The sequence below is a fragment of the Bufo bufo genome, chromosome 2 (assembly GCF_905171765.1).
Source record: "Bufo bufo chromosome 2, aBufBuf1.1, whole genome shotgun sequence".
NCBI lineage: Eukaryota > Metazoa > Chordata > Amphibia > Anura > Bufonidae > Bufo > Bufo bufo.
Genome location: NC_053390.1, coordinates 245,771,189 through 245,789,146, shown reverse-complemented (window position 1 = coordinate 245,789,146; position 17,958 = coordinate 245,771,189). Strand labels below are relative to the sequence as shown.

The 17,958-nt window shown below is 44.2% G+C and overlaps 1 protein-coding gene across 4 annotated transcripts in view; it reads right to left on the bottom strand.

The window, feature by feature from the left end:
- ARVCF (ARVCF delta catenin family member) overlaps nt 1-17,958 on the bottom strand; it is a 357,246-nt gene that overhangs the window by 143,298 nt on the left and 195,990 nt on the right. The gene's annotated exons all lie outside the window — the stretch shown is intronic.

The window sequence follows — 17,958 nt, the reverse complement described above, 5'->3', positions numbered from 1 at the left end:
CTCACACGCCCCCAGACATATTTGTATAGACCTGGGACAGGAACAATCACTGAGAAAAGCCTCTGTGCTGGAACATTGGCAAGTGGATCCCACTATTCAGGTACAATGCAGTGCTGACCAAAGTTGTTTTAGGCCTCTTTCACACAGGCGAGTTTTCCGCACGGGTGCAATGCGTGAGGTGAACACATTGCACCCGCACTGAATCCGGACCCATTAATTTCTATGGGGCTGTGCACATGAGCAGTGATTTTCACGCATCACTTGTGCGTTGCGTGAAAATCGAAGCATGCTCTATATTGTGCGTTTTTTCACGCAACGCAGGCCCCATAGAAGTGAATGGAGCTGCGTGAAAATAGCAAGCATCCGCAAGCAAGTGCGGATGTGGTACGATTTTCACGCATGGTTGCTAGGTGACCCGCTCATTATTTTCCCTTATAACATGGTTATAAGGGTAAAGAGCATTCTTATACAGAATGCTTAGTAAAATGGGAATGGAGGGTTTAAGAAAATAAAAAATAATTTAACTCACCTCATCCACTTGTTTGCGCAGCGCGGCTTCTCTTCGGTCTGTCTTTGATGACCTGGGAGGAAAAGGACCTTTGGTGATGTCACTGCGCTCGTCACATGGTCCATCACATATACATCAGATGGATCATGTGATGGACCATGTGATGAGCGCAGTGTCATCACCGAAGGTAGTTTTCCTCCCAGGTCATCAAAGAAGAAGACAGAAGAGAAGCCAGGCAGAGCGAAGTGTATAAGGCGAGTTAAATTATTTTTAACCCCTCAATTCCTATTTTACTAAGCATTCTGTATTAAGAATGCTATTATTTTCCCTTATACCATGTTATAAGGGAAAATAATAGAATCTACACAACACTGAACCCAAACCCGAACTTCTGTGAAGTCCAGGTTCAGGTCTGGGTACCAAACATGACGATTTTTCTCACGCGCGTGCAAAACGCATTAACCTTCTCAGGACCGCCGTACGCAGGATTGCAACACAGGCGCGCGCGTTCACAGGAACGGAAGGTAAGAGAGTGGATCTCCAGCCTGCCAGCGGCGATCGTTCGCTGGCAGGCTGGAGATGTGATTTTTTTAACAGGTATATTAGACGCTGTTTTGATTTTTTTTTTTCTCACAAAGTCTCATATTCCACTAACTTGTGACAAAAAATAAAAACTTCCATGAACTCACTATGCCCATCAGCGAATACCTTGGGGTGTCTTCTTTCCAAAATGGGGTCACTTGTGGGGTAGTTATACTGCCCTGGCATTCTAGGGGCCCAAATGTGTGGTAATGAGTTTGAAATCAAATTCTGTAAAAAATGACCAGTGAAATCCCAAAGGTGCTCTTTGGAATGTGGGCCCCTTTGCCCACCTAGGCTGCATATACCCATGCTGGGTGAGAGAAATATCTTGGCAAAAGACAACTTTTCCCATTTTTTTATACAAAGTTGGCATTTGACCAAGATATTTCTCTCACCCAGCATGGGTATATGTAAAATGACACCCCAAAACACATTCCCCAACTTCTCCTGAATACGGAGATACCAGATGTGTGACACTTTTTTGCAGCCTAGGTGGGCAAAGGGGCCCACATTCCAAAGAGCACCTTTCGGATTTCACCGGCCATTTATTACAGAATTTGATTTCAAACTCCTTATCATTTTCCGCTAACTTGTGACAAAAAATAAAAAGTTCTATGAACTCACTATGCCCATCAGCGAATACCTTAGGGTGTCTACTTTCCGAAATGGGGTCATTTGTGGGGTGTTTGTACTGTCTGGCCATTGTAGAACCTCAGGAAACATGACAGGTGCTCAGAAAGTCAGAGCTGCTTCAAAAAGCGGAAATTCAAATTTTTGTACCATAGTTTGTAAACGCTATAACTTTTACCCAAACTATTTTTTTTTTACCCAAACATTTTTTTTTTATCAAAGACATGTAGAACAATAAATTTAGAGCAAAATTTATATATGGATCTCGTTTTTTTGCAAAATTTTACAACTGAAAGTGAAAAGTGTCATTTTTTTGCAAAAAAATCGTAAAATTTCGATTAATAACAAAAAAGTAAAAATGTCAGCAGCAATGAAATACCACCAAATGAAAGCTCTATTAGTGAGAAGAAAAGGAGGTAAAATTCATTTGGGTGGTAAGTTGCATGACCGAGCAATAAACCGTGAAAGTAGTGTAGGTCAGAAGTGTAAAAAGTGGCCTGGTCTTTCAGGGTGTTTAAGCACTGGGGGCTGAGGTGGTTAAAACGCTCGGCACTCTCGCGGAAAAATTGTGCATTTTCACGCGACGCACCCTATCAGGCCCTCACACGCGACGCCCGTGTGAAAGAGGCCTTAAAATGAAATATCTTTTATCCTCTACCTGTCGGCAATACTACATGCTAGGGGATAAATCTACCTATGAAATAGTTCATCTCCACAATATGCAGTTTATTTTTACGCAAACAAAAGGAAAAACCATCAGAGAGGAGAGAAGCCTATAAAGACACTTGTAGACTTTTTTGTAGTACCACGCATGCCAGGGCCCCTATGGAGAAGCATTATATATGGAACGTATACAGAAGGAGATGACTCCACGTATCAATAGTCACATAAAAGATCAGAAAAGCAGAAGGAAGAGATTAAAGCGGTTAGGATACCACAACCCTACCGCGCTATACACTGCATTATTAGAAATCAAAGTGAAAGCTGCAATAAGCTTAACAATTTGATGTCGTTTCCCTCCTAAATTTCCAATGTCTTACCAAGTTGACGTATTAACACTTTGTACACTGAACTGTTCCTCTCCCACGCATAATGCTGTTAATACAAACTCAAGGAATGTGCATGACGTCATTTACACCCTGAAAGGAACTCTGGACTAAGAACAAAGTACCCTTTTCTATGATCACAAATGGGCCAAATTCCACTGACTGTTTGTTCAGGGACTTACCTAAACTGCCAGTGCACATGGGACTCAAATTATCGCTAAAGACCATAGACACAAGCAGATGCCAAAAGAGGAGCTACATGGGATACAAGGTGGAAGCAGGGGCTGGCCCCAGAAACTGTGGTTTAGAAGGCTGCACAGGACACTCTGCCCATCGGTTTAACTCTTTATGAAGGTCTTTCCAAAGTCTATTTAAAGTACACCTGCTCTACACAAAAATACACAGAGCTTGACCCTCCTGGGAAGATATGGCTCGCTTACAACCAGACACTGCGGACCTGATAATTTCTTGTTTTATGGCCAAACATTCCAGATATTCTGCTGCACAAAGCCACATCTCACCTGTCATCACCAAATGTGCAGAGACTGAAGCAGGAATATCTGCTTCACTTCAAAGTCCACTTGTGACCTTGGGCAATTTAGAATATATCTCCCCAGACATTACACACTGGACTGGAGCCAAACTTCCCTGGGAAACAGTCACAAAAACCTGCATCTACAAAGACAGCCACTTTAAAATGGCATTTATCATGTACAGAAAGTTAATACAAGGCACTTACTAATGTATTGCGATTCTCCATATTGCCTCCTTTTCTGGTTTGATTCATTTTTCCATGACAATATAAAATCGCTTGTTTCCATGGTTACGACCACCCTGCAATTCAGCAGTGGTGGCCGTGGTAAACATGCACAACAGCTCTCATCCCGGTCATAACCCCTGGATATAAACAGTGTATAATGTGATGGGGGGGGGGGGGGGGAAAAAAAAAAAAATATATAATAACGAATAAAGCTAGCAAATGAGGCAACATAGACAATCAAAATACATTAGTCAGTGCCTTGTATTAACTCTCTATTAAATGCCATTTGCTGAAATGAGACAACTCCTTTAACCACACAAGGAATAAAACAGGAAATTATCCTTTTTCTGCTGGCGGGTTCAGGGGTACAACCACATGGCGCTGTCCTGTTGTGGTTGCAGCACAACCACAATGCAGTTGAATACCACACAGCCATAAACACCGCAGTTGGCTCGTCAAGTATTGAAGACCACACTGCATTGTTAATGGCAGTGTGGTATTGAAGGTGTCATGCGGCTATTAACAATGCATACCAACTAAGTTTAACAAGAGAAAGCTGTGGCCCATATAGCCTGTGCCACGGAGATCTCCACTACCATTCTTACGCTGCAGAACAGAAGACTTAGATGAAGATCCAGAAATCTAATAATGGAGCATTTCTGTAGAGGACCATGCTATGCCGGCAGATGGAATTGTCACATCTCATACTACCGTCATCATGTTTTATGTCAAATATTCAAGCTATGGGAGATAAAGGGTGCTGCAATCACATATCCAACAGGCTGTATGATAGGATATGATAAGATAGTCATCAATGGCCTAAAGTCTTCTGTGTGTGCATTGTACCCAGAAGCATGACAACAATTAAAGCAATGCAAGGAGGTCATTCCTGCCACCCTGGCCTGAAGGAAAGAAACTTCACCTTCTAGATGGCCAACAAGGAACCTTACAACAATACAGGACACAACACATTATGTTAATCAAGGGTTACATTAGCAGGCACAGACCTGTTTACCTGGCTATTAGGAATGCGCCCCAGGCCTGTACTTTCATCATAGAAGATCCCATAAAAAAAAAAAAAAAAGTGGACCTGTCACCACAAAATGCACCATGAAAGCACAATGTTGTAGAGCTGGAGAAGCCAAGCAGATTAATATATAGTTTTGATGGAAAAGATTCAGTAAAACCTGTAATTTGTACATTTGCTTTTTTGCAGCCCGGTGAACAGCTATCGGTACAGGGAGGAGTTATTATCAGTGATTGATAGCAGGGTGTACAAATGTGCATACAGAGATAGCCATCAGTCACTGATATCAACTCTTGTACAAATAGCCAGAGGCCTACTAAGGGGTTGGGGGGTTGGGGGGTTGGGGGGGGACGCGGTCCGCCCCAGGTGCCGGCTCTCGGAAGCAACTCAGATGGAAGTCTCAATACAGATGGAAGTGCTCATTGCTGGAGCGCAGGGAGCTGGGTCCTGTCACTCACGTGCTCCTCCCCTCCCTCAGGCCAGTGGAGCACAGAATAGTGAAGCAGGAAGACTTCTCCTGGCTCCACCATTCAGCCTGCAGGCACAGATCGCGATGCGGGCCTGTGGGCGGAGGATGCAGCCTGGAAATCTGCATAAGCTCTGCCCCCACACCATGCTGCAGAGCGATCTGTGCCTGCAGAGAAGAGAGGTATGTGAGCTTCAGGAGTGGGACAAGGTGAGTAGTTACTGCGTTTTTTTTTTTTTTAATAGATTGCTTTATTACCATGGAGAGGGCACAGAGGGCATTACTAATGTCAAGGGAGCACAATGAGCATTTCTACTATGGAGGGGGCACAGAGCCAGAGGGCATTACTACAATGAAGGTGCACAGTGGGCATTATTACTGTGAAGGGGGCACAATGGGGATTTCTACTATGGAGGGGGCACAGAGGGCATTACTATTAAGAGGGCACACTTTAGGCATAGCTATTGCGAGAGGGCACACATCTGTACAAAACTACAGTGAAGGTTGTACAATGAGGGCAATACTACTGTGAGGGGGTACAATTTTTTTAAGTATTTGGGGGGGGGGGGGCAAAGAAAGGATCCGCCCCAGGTGCCAAACACCCTAGGCACGCCACTGCCAATAGATGTTCACAGGCAGTGAAAAGAAAATCTATAAAAAGAAAGTTTTTTTTTTTTTTACTGGATCTTTTCCCACAAATCTATATTTTCATCTGCTCAGCTTCTCATCTATAACATGGTGCTTTCAGATTACATAACATTTTGTGATGAGAGGTCCTGTAATAGGGGATTTGACTAGGACAACAGGGGACGTGTCACACGAAATTTCATACAATCTATTTCAATGGTATTGCAACGCAACATGATGCTACTGCAATGCAACAGTCAAAAAAAAATTATATATATATATATTTATTTAGTTTAATATATTCTATATAATCCAACTAATGGATTTTTTGTGACGTCGCATTTCAACACCATTGAAATACATTGCATTCAATGTCGTGTGACACTTGTCCCTGTGTAGCCCTTACCTTAATCTATGTACTTCCAGCCATGAAGAGTGACTTTATGACAGCAGTGAAATGAAGCCGACAAGTTTTAATATGGACTGCTTAAAGTGAATCTTACCTCTGGCAAGCCCTAGCACATGAATAGGTGAAACTCAAAAAATTAGACTATCATTCAAAAGTTCATTTATTTCAGTAACGCAAATTAAAATTAGAATTTTGTGAAAAGGTTCAATATTCTCGGCTCAAAGTGTCCCACTCTAGTCAGCTAATTAGTCCATACCCCCTGAGCAAAGGGGACCTGAGATTGTGACTTTAGGGTTTCATAAGCTGTAAGCCATAATCATCCAAATTATAACAAATAAAGGCTTGAAATATCTCACTTTGCATGTAATGAGTCTCTCATATGTTAGTTTCACCTTTTAAGTTGCATTACTGAAATAAATGAACTTTGCACGATATTCAAATTTTTCGAGTTTCACCTGCATAGAACATCTGCCACCGAGTCCAGATCAGTTATGTGTCCATACACAAAATCACTACCAGCCCTGGAATGAGAGGTCTCCCGAGCATGTGCACATAATGGAGAGGAATCCAGGAGATCTCCTCTCCAGGGTGGTGGGGTTGAGTATTGACATGCACATCACTGATCTGGAGTCAGCGGCAGATGATCTGTACATGTATTACTGCACCTAACAGGGCTTGTCAGAGGAGAGACACCCTTTAAATATTTATATATAGTGGATAGTTAACCTTGCTTACTCTCACTAGATGTACTTTAAGAGTTCTATACAACGTAATCAATTTTTTTTAAACAAAAATTACGGAAGACTTTCCAAGTGAAGGTTGCACTATCTGGTTTGACCTTTTGATGAAACACAGATGATAATGAGGACAATTGCACTGAAGGCCACCTTGCTCTCCCAGACCAAGTGCATAGATGCCATTTTGCTCCTAAAGAGATTGATAGGAGCGGTCAACAGTACTGTCACGCCACAATGAGTGAAAGAAGGACACCCAACTGGTGACTACTCCCTTGAGGTCTGTTAAATAAAGATTCCTTCATTTTTTCCCCCAATATCTTCATGGACAAGTAACCGCTCATAACATCACTATGTAGAGGTGTGGAGATATATGAATCTGCAGTCTGAGCCCATCTAACCGTACTTTCTATAGTAAAACCCTTACCCACACATCAAACAGGTAACATGACAGTCTATGGAAGGCCAAAATATAACGCCTGCCAATGGGCAAATAAAGCTTTTCATCTCAAGTATTTTTGCTAAAATTCTGTGATGTCAAAGTCAAGCCATCGCCAAGCAATGTAGGTTGACTGCATGATCTACATATTAGGAACTGCCTGATGGTTGACATCATTTTCATAATAAAATGACATTACTTATGAGAGCTTCAGTTTCTTTCATCTACATATGAACTCAGTTTACTTTACTTCTTTGTCCCATGTCCTGTAGAGCAAACAGAGATTTTGGCTGCATTAGGACTCCGGAAGGGGTCATTACTCACATTCCTCTAGCTGAGGACATTGTTGTTACACAAACAAATTAAGGCTACTTTCACAGTAGTTTCCGTTCAGGGCTCTCACAAGCGGTCCAAAACGGATCACTTTTGCCCTAATGCATTCTGAATGGAAAAGGATCCGCTCAGAATACATCAGTTTGCCTCCGTTCAGTCTCCATTCCGCTCTGGAGGTGGACACCAAAACTCTGCCGCCATCCACCTGATGAAGCGGATCCGTCCTGGCACACAATGCAAGTCAATGGGGACGGATCAGTTTATACAACCGGATCAGTTCATGACGGATGCGTGCAGTTGTATTTTTGTAACAGAATCATTTTTTGTAGATCCATGACGGATCCGCAAAAAACACTAGTGTGAGAGTATATACAAACGGAAAATGCAAATGCGATCGCACACTACATCCAGCACTCTGCCCTGCCTCCACGCTGGACGAGACACCGGTGCACACCCCGGCCAAAGCGTAACAAGCCACTCACCGCGTCAAGGTCGCCTCATCTGAGTGGCCCCCAACACCCGTCCCCACCTGTCCATGGGCCACGACAGCCACACAAAGTCCAGGGAATGCAGGTCAGCATGCAAGCCAAGCACACTCTGCTTTTAACCCCGTCCGGTGCCATTACAGCTTTCATCGGATCCAGGGATGCAAGTTTGTATGTGTTTCGCCGTGGAAATGTGCACCTACATGCGGGTTGTGCCGACTCAACCCCCCACATTTTTTCTTTGTAGTTTATATTGGAGGCGTGGCGATCTCCTTTGAGTCATGCACACCTGACCAGTCAATCTGTCCTGGAGGCTGGTTTTAAAGTCAGTATAAAACTGAGTCTGCTTAAATAGAACCTACCAGTAGCCATTTGGCTACTGGAGAAGTATATGGTGGGCTCAGCATGCATGTTGGTACTTGCATCCCTGGATCCGATGAAAGCTGTAATGGCACCGGACGGGGTTAAAAGCAGAGTGTGCTTGGCTTGCATGCTGACCTGCATTCCCTGGACTTTGTGTGGCTGTCGTGGCCCATGGACAGGTGGGGACGGGTGTTGGGGGCCACTCAGATGAGGCGACCTTGACGCGGTGAGTGGCTTGTTACGCTTTGGCCGGGGTGTGCACCGGTGTCTCGTCCAGCGTGGAGGCAGGGCAGAGTGCTGGATGTAGTGTGCGATCGCATTTGCATTTTCCGTTTGTATATGTGTTTCGCCGTGGTGATGTGCACCTACATGCGGGTTGTGCTGACTCAACCCCCCACATTTTTTCTCACTAGTGTGAAAGTAGCCTAACCTCTTATTTGCCTGCTTCACAGGCAGTATGCCAAGAAAAGTTGGGACCTGGATAGCAGATATGGTTAAAAGGGGACCCTTCCTATTCTGGGTTTCTGACTCCCACTTAGTTTTGGCTCAAAATAACTTATCAAATACTGAAGTGTGAACTTAGCCTAAGGCCTCATGCACACAGCAGTGTTCCGCGGCCGAGAGCGGTCCGTGGTAACCCGGCCAGGATTCCTGCTGACAGCAGCAGCGCACGGCGTCATTGGTTGCTATGACGCCGTGCACTTCATGCCGCCACTTCTGTACAGTGATACACTGGTATAGATCATATCACTGTACAGCAGCAGCGGCATGAAGCGCACGGCGTCATAGCAACCAATGACGACGTGCGCTCCTGCTGTCAGCAGGAATCCTGGCCGGGTTACCACGAACCGCTCTCGGCCGTGGAACACGGCCGTGTGCATGAGGCCTTACACAGCCCAATATTCAGACTGATTGTAAGAAACAAACGTTCCTACAAACGCTTGTTCCCCATAACCTGCTCGTCTAGAGGTGCTACAGACCACCCAATGAACAAGCGAAACACTTGTTCATCGGGTGAAGTGATTGGCGGTGCGGACACCTCAATCATTGTTCCAGGGCAGCAGAGTGCGGTCTAAACCGCACTCTGCTGCCCAGGAGCAGCAATCCCTCGTCCTCATACTGTGAAGGAGATCGCTGCACGTAAATGCAGGGCTTCACCTCCACTTATCAGTTTCCTTCCCAACAGTCGGATGCTTGTTAAGTGCCGTATTCCAGTAGGTAAAAAAGTTATCCCCCATGCACAAGATAATTATCAGACCCCCACCGATCACGAGAATGGGAACCCCATACCCACACTGCTCACCTGAAATGACGGGAGCAGGAGGTCGCACATGCGCATGGCCACTCCATTACTTTCTATTGAAGTTCCGAAGACAGAGGAGGAGCACTCTGCCATCTTCAGAACTTACATAGAAAATACCTACAGTAATACTGCACTAGTGTAACGCAAGATGCTGTAATTGGGTCATTTCTCCACTTACCTCTGGTTAAACAATTATACCCAGAAAACCATGTACCTGCTTCTTGTAAACATCAGAAAATGCATAATTCATTAAGGTGTGATAAAAATGCTTATGGTACAGTCTTTAAAACCACAATAAAATATATGACAAGGGAAGAGAAGTGTTACAATGTGCATCCTAGTGTCCGAATAGAAAACTGAGTTGTCTTTAGTGACAGAACTACTACCCTCATTGGTAATACTTATACTGGTTTGGTTACATTGACTTGACTACATACAAGTCTATCAATACACCACTGTCAAAAAAAACAGCTTTGACACTACAGCTAAAGCTTCGGTTTCCTAGCCTCCGTAAGGCCTCTTGCACACGGATGTGTGCGGTCTGCAATACGGCAACGGGACGCACACTTTCGTGTGCAAGAGGACTAAAGCAGTTGGACAGGTGAACATTTGAAGACTGGGTCCAAACATGGTGGAGTTGTGAAGACTTACGGTCCACATTCCCACAGCAATATACACCGGCACAAACTGCAGCCCCTTATGGGGCTCATCTGCACATAACTCAAGCTATGCTGTGCTCTCAATTTAATGAGGTTGTCTCACTTCAGCAAGTGGCAATCATGTAGAGAAAAATTTAATACAAGGCACTTACTAATGTATTGTGATTGTCCATATTGCTTCCTTTGCTGGCAGCATTCATTTTTCATCACATTATACACTGCTTGTATCCAGGGGTTGTAACCACCCTGTAACCCAGCAGTGGTGGTTGTGCTTGCACACTATAGGAAAAAGTGCCTGCCCCCGATTGCCAGGACCATGGGGACGTGTATAGGCCAGTGCTTTTTCCTATAGTGCGTACACACACGACCTCCGCTACTATAGGATAAGGTGTATAAGGTGATTGGAAAAAATAAATGAATCAACGGTGGTAATATGGACAATCACAATACATAAGTACCTTGAATTAACTCTCTCTACATGATAAATGTCACTTGCTGAAGTGACACGACCCCTTTGAGAGTGACTGCATGCAGGATTTTTCCTGCTCTGTTTTTGAGGGAACCCGCATGTGATATTTTACATAGGTACGGCCTGACTCACTTACACAGCGATACTGATCTCATACAAGCCCTAAATTTGGTGACAAAAAAATAATAATAATAATGAAGGGAATGTTATACTAACGGCCCTTTTATACTGCCGACTGGCACCCTTATAAATGGCAATGAGCATTCATGTAAACTGTTTGTTCCCAACAGTTGCCATAATCCTTGGACCATGTGAAAAAAAAAAAAAAAAAAAAAGTGAATAGTTGTGCCCAAGGTCATACAAACCATGTCAGAGAAGAATCATGAGGTTTAGAGAGCCGCTAAGGTGTACACAACTCTGCCGGGCACTGGGCCAATAACAGGGTCCCCGTGTGAGGACAGGCATGCCCACTACAGAAACCACAGGAAACTTAGCAATAAGACATAGCACACCAGAGGACCTCTTCTAGTGTGTGACATTCTCAAACAATATAGGACTGAAGCTTTTAATTGCCCATGCTTCAGAGAGCAGGATGCCTGACATAAGTAACCAGCCCCACATTATGGAGAGACTGTGCCCTAGAAGCAATCTGCAAGGACATGGAATCAAACAAGCTCCACATGCCATTGGAGATACAGCCGGGCCAAATGAAGGAATATGGATTCCACAATAGCGTTTCACACAAATAACTAAGTCCAATTCTGTAGTCCTGTACATGTTTTAGCCTTCATTCACATGTGTCGGGCAGTCCATTACTCTGTTCTGCGTCAAGAACAGAAATACAGAATGTAGCCACAGACAGATCTGTATCATGAAGGACACTAACAGTGCCCGACCTGCTCCTTATTCTCTGCATTAAGCCTAGGGCACCACAAACACCTGGTCAGCCAGATTAAAGCCGAGTCAGCTATAAAAGATAAAAGAGGTCACCAATCATCTAGACGCAGAAATGCCATTCTTCTTATTACATACCAGCATACGATAGTATAATGACGGATCCTAGGGCTGGGCAATTTTGGTTTCTTGGTGGGGAGGGGTGATTATAAAAAAAAAAAAAAAAAAAAAAAAAAAAAAAGGCTTCCCATTGTTTTTTTCACTTTTAAATATTTGACTTTCACGGTGAAGCCCTAGTTTACATTACAGTAAGAGCAGAAGATTATGAAGTGCAGACTACTAGACCACCAGCGGCACACAAACTGGGGTACGAGTCTAAATACGTAAGGACCACTGAGTGATATGTTAACACTGGGGAGGAGGCCAAATGTCAAAGCTGCTACCATAATGCATTATTCACACGTCAGTGTTTTGGTCAGTGATTGTGAGCCAAAACCACCAGGATTGGAGGCTCCACAGACAAAGGTATAAGGGAAAGATCTGCACCTGATTTTGGCTCAAAATCACTGACCGAACACAGACGTGTGAATGAGGCTTAAAAAGGGGTTCTCCAGGAATTAAGAAAATGAAAATACTTAAATATTACTTTACTATAAATATATTCTCAAATACCTTTCATTATTTATAATGGCTCGTTTTGTCTGGGGAGCATTCATCAGGGGAAACAAAATGGCCGCTGTCCCATTAATTCACACAAAACCTGTCCTGATCACACATGAGGACAAGTTACTTTACAGCACTGAGGTAAAGAGTTTCCTCCTCTTCTCTACTTGTCAGGGATGATGATCCCGAATACAGATAAGAACTTTAGAATTTAGTTCATAAGGAGACCTGAAGTACAGAGAGGACAGACTGCGGCAATTGAGACTGCATACAAGGACTGCTGCTCATTATCCACACGTCCCCCTTATCTTCTCCATTCCCACAGAGATTCACCTGTATTCAGGATTAGGATTCCTGACAAGCAGAGTACAGAGGAGGATGAGACAGCACTACGGCTCATTGTGGTGAAGTAACTTGTCCTCCTGTGTGATTAGGACAGGTTTTGTGTGTACTGATAGGACGGGGGCCATTTTGTTTCCCCTGATGATTGCTCCCTAGACAAAACAGTCTAAGTAATGAAAGGTATTTGTGAACATAAAATTATAAAATAAAGTATTTAATTTTTTTTTTTTTTAATTCCTGAAGAACCCCTTTAAGACTTTGTTTTCACCTGTGTCAAAGTGCTGGATCTGTCACACAATGGGATCCATAGAGGTAGTCACTATTTTGCAGGATTCTATATATAATTTACCCCATTAGATGGAAAGTAAAAATCGGGGGCAAAGATCTAATGCAGATCTGAGCAGAGAATAATGCCCCTCAGAAAAGGTGGCAAAGAGATGACAGTATGGCCATAGAGACTAGGATCCAATACAATGACATTTCAAAGACAGCCATGGTACACAGACACAGATGAGACTCTGGCGACAGATACTAATCAGCAAGTAAAAGGCAGAACGTGAACAAGACACTAGAAGTTAAGACGCATCCTTCATCTTTCTAGATAAAGTGCAGGATGTGAGGGGAAGTCACCAGGGATGTACACTACATTTAAGACAATCAATAATTTTCATCTGGAAACCAAGAATGAAATATCATCTGGGTGCATTGTGCTACCATCAATGAGATGTCGTTCTTTTCTTTGTCTATACAAGTAAACCTGGCTGTCATGACGCCCAGCCATGGCTCATTCACCCGACACACCCTGCTTATTCAAAAAACACACACCCACCTGCTCGAGTTATCAGAACATACAGGAAAGTGCAGTGTAATGAGATCATGTATTCTGCAGAAGCCGAGGGGACACGCTGAAATCTACTACTAGATGTATGGAAGAATTTCAATTAACACTTCGGTGTGAAATGCGTTACGTGCCCTACAGTAGACAAACACTCCCCCATGGCCTCTCTTTATAGCCGCCATCAATTCACACGTGGTGCACTAATCGCTCGCTGCTGCGAGTTACAGAGGTGATAGGGAACATTACAGAACAATTACCAGTAATAAGCGAGCATCAATAACGTGGGGAGGAGATTCTGCCGGCCAAACTGGCCACGTTAGAGGTAATTCCAGTAATCTACAGATCAGTGGGGGGTCCTACCACAGAGATCCACACTAATCATGAGAATGGGGGCCACCACTAAAATGTAAGGGCTGGCATGTCAAGAAAGCATACTGCCACTCCATTCATATCTATAGGACTGCTGGAGATAGCCGAGTACAAGGGCTATTTCCAACAAGTCCCATGGAGTTGAATGGAGTGGTGGTGTGCATGCTCGACCTCCACGAATTCATGTAAATGACTGTACTGCGATTTCAATGGGGCTGCAAAAGATGTGTACAGCACGCAGCATACTGTACGAATCCTTATGTCCGTTCCGCTGTCCTGCCCAAAAACACTATCAGTTTTCCAGACAAGAGCAGGCATTCGTAACATACTGCGAGACCTGTGGAAGGAAAAATGCCGGATGCAAACAGCCGGTATCAGTGTTTTGTGGACCGCAAAATAGTTTATGGTCGTGTGCAGGAGGCCTAATCGGTATCCCTAGAGATTAGTGAATTTCATATTTTGAAATTAGTTCACACTTCGTTTGGTGGTAAAAGCAGAATTGCGTTATGGATTCCGTTACCACGGACCATAACGCAATTCTATGATGGAATGCCTTTAGAGGCATTCCGTCATAATAGAAGTCTACGGGTTGCAAAGCGGATCCGTCCCGTTTCAGTTATGCTGGAGAGTGAAGACACTAAACTTTATGGCAGGGGTCAGCAACCTCGGACACGTCAGCTGCTGTGAAGCTACAACTCCAGGCTTGCTCGCTTGTCTGCTCTTGTAGATCCCATAGAAGTGAAAACAGGATTCTAGGAGTAGTACTTTCAGAACAGGAGTGGTGGAGGCTGCCGATCTATGCTTTATGGGACAATTGTACGTTTTTTAACTTCCAACAAGAAAATACACATTTTCACAATATTTTCTTGGCCAACTACACCAAACAAAATGTCATACACCAGATTTATTACATTTTAGACACAAATTTGTCACAAAAAGCTGGTCAAAATGAAGTCAACCAAGAGCTGGGTTAAGTTAGAGAAAAGTCTCGCACATCTACCATGATGTGCCATCTATCACAGGGTGTGCACCCGCGTGGCTGCTATGGCGCTGCTTAGATTTATAACACATTATTAAATCTGCCCCATCATGTTTATGGGTTCAGCACGTTTATAACCGAATGTTACCAGGCAGGGTTAAGAAAGGTAGAGGCGTGTGGGTTTTTCCTGCACAAGCCTCTGTTCCCTCTTCCACCACCTAAAGCTACTTTCACACTGGCGTTTTCAATTCTGTTTGTGAGATCTGTTTCAGGGATCTCACAAACGGTTCAAAACGGATCAGTTCAGCCCCAATGCATTCTGAATGGATAAGGATCCGTTCAAAATGCATCAGTTTGGTTCCGTTCTGCCTCCATTCCGCTCTGGAGGCGGACACCAAAACACTGCTTGCAGCCAAACGGATCCGTCCTGACTTACAATGCAAGTCAATGGGAGCGTATCCATTTTCACTGACACAATATGGTGCAATTGAAAACGGATCCGTCCCCCATTGAATTTCAATGTAAAGTCAGGACAGATCAGTTTTGACTTTGTTCTTCAGAACGGATCCATTTGCATTATGAACAGATACAATCGTTTGCGTTATAGGTGCGGATCCGTCTGTGCAGATACCAGACGGATCCGCACCTAACGCAGGTGTGAAAGTAGCCTAAGATGAGCCGTGTCATGTCACGTCGTGTGGATCTTCTGCACATTAACCTGGGCTAATGTGGAGGTACCCTAAGGCCCTTTTTACACGAGCGAGTTTTCAGCACAGGTGCAATACGTGATATGAACGCATAGCACCCGCACTGAATCCTGACCCATTTATTTCAATGGGTCTGTGTACATGGGCGTTTTGTCAGTTCTGCATTGTGTGAGAATCGCGGCATGTTCTATATTCTGCGTTTTTCACGCAGCCTGTCCCCATAGAAGTGAATGGGGCTTTAGTGAAAACGCATTGCATCCGTAAGCAGGTACGGATGCAATGCGTTTTTCACCGATGGTTGCTTGGAGATGCCATTTGTAAACCTTCAGTTTTTTTTACCACGCACGTGAAAAACGCATTGCACCCGCGCGGAAAAAACTGAACGCAATCAAAACTGACTGAACTCGCAAAATGGTGCGAGTTTTACTGAACGCATCCGTCATAAGCCTAACTTCAGAAAGTGAGGCCTCCTGCACTCCACAATAGGCCTGGTTCTATCATTTGCAGCCAAGTCCCACAAAAGCAGCAATTCCTTTTTTTTTTGCCGACTCCTAGAAAGGTATGGGTCCATGTGAAACCCGCAAAAACTGCGGACAGGACATGGGCCAAAAATGCGGTCATGTGCATGAGACCTTCGTGTTTGGTCAGCGATTGTGACTAAAAGCCAGGCGTGACTCCTACACAGAGGTAAGTTACAGAGGAAAGTTTTGCTCTTTGTTTTCGGCCCAGCTTCAGCTCACAATTAGCGTTGAGTAGTGTTGAGCGAACTTGTGTTTTAAGTTCGGCGTCTAAAGTTCGGGATGCGAACTTAAAAAAACACAGGTTTGCTCAACACTACTCACAATCACAGACTGTGTGAACACACCCTTACGTGTATGGCCACCGCAAACAGCTCCTGTCATGGTTAATATTTTGCTAAAGTGAATAGATATCATCTTGACTACCATATCTGTTGCCCTGTAGTAAAGGGTCAATACTAAATATACTACAAAGTAATTAACGCCTCCCAGTGCTCACTACACACCCTGCAATTTGTCACTGCTACTCCGCCATGAAGCAGAGAGGACTGTGTCTGTTGGGACGGTTCATGATGAAAGGCCCTTAGTTTTCTAATGCCACTAAGTGCAACATGAAAAAGCTAAAAGCTGGATATTCCTATGCGCACCGCGGTCTGGACCGACACTGAAGCAGATGAGAACTGGCGAGGATGTATTCAAGTCATACCAGAGACCTGGATTCTCAGAGTCCATCTGCATATCATAATGCAAGACATTTGCTGCTGGTATAACGCATATTTTTCAACACATTGGGCATTATTTTGGGCAAAATTCAAACATTCTGGGCACCAGGTAGGACAGCGGGATAGGGGGACTTACGATCCAGCGAGACCATGCTCGGAGGCAATGCGCTGCTTTAGTGGCCAGAGAATAAAGTGTCACAGACATGAACAGATCAGACCGGTTGCAAAATTCGAGGGATTGGTCCTGATATTACAGCAAGTGTCTCATTGACAACACAATGGACAGTCACGTACCGCTAATCTACCGCCGCTGGACGATCCCGAGGCATCAGACTACTTACTTTATAGGGCTGTTTCGACGTGTACATAAAAGATGCCGTCACTGTATAAAAATCTTACCGCCCCATCAGGTTCTACGAAGCCATTTCCAATACTAATGAGTTAGGTAGTAAAAGTGAAATGCAATCTCATGGATGCAAATATTGATTGGTGAAACAACATGGCATAATCTCTTCTGCTTTCAAGATATTAAATTACAAAGCGGATGTGGCGACGGGACGCAGCCTTATACCAGGAGATGCATCTACATATCGGCTTTCTGGCAATGAGGGGGGGGGGGGATTCTGAGCTGACAAGTTCTTTAAATATTACTATGCAGGGCCAATGGGAGATACCCCTTCAGAAGTTTAATAGACTGCTGTGCCCAGATGCAGGGTGGCACACACCACACAATGCAGCAAGCACAATGTCATGCAGGGAATGAATCTGCCCCCCTTCTAATGCCAGTGTGCCCTTGCAGCAGGGTATAACCGGCCTACCCAGGCATGCTACATACTGGTGACATGAAGGAAAATGCCTCTCTGCCAGATTCCAGTCTTGAGCCAGAATGCAATGATATCAATCAGATGTAGCAGAGCTGGATTGATGCAGGGAGTAAAAGCAACATATAATGGCCATCTAGCCAGTGGTGCCCAATACAAACTCCACTCTGCTATTCCTGGAGGAGACGAGCTGCAGCAAGGTATGAGAAGCCTTCCAGTCCACACAACTCCATGGGAAATAACGCACCGTCCGACCAGGTGCATG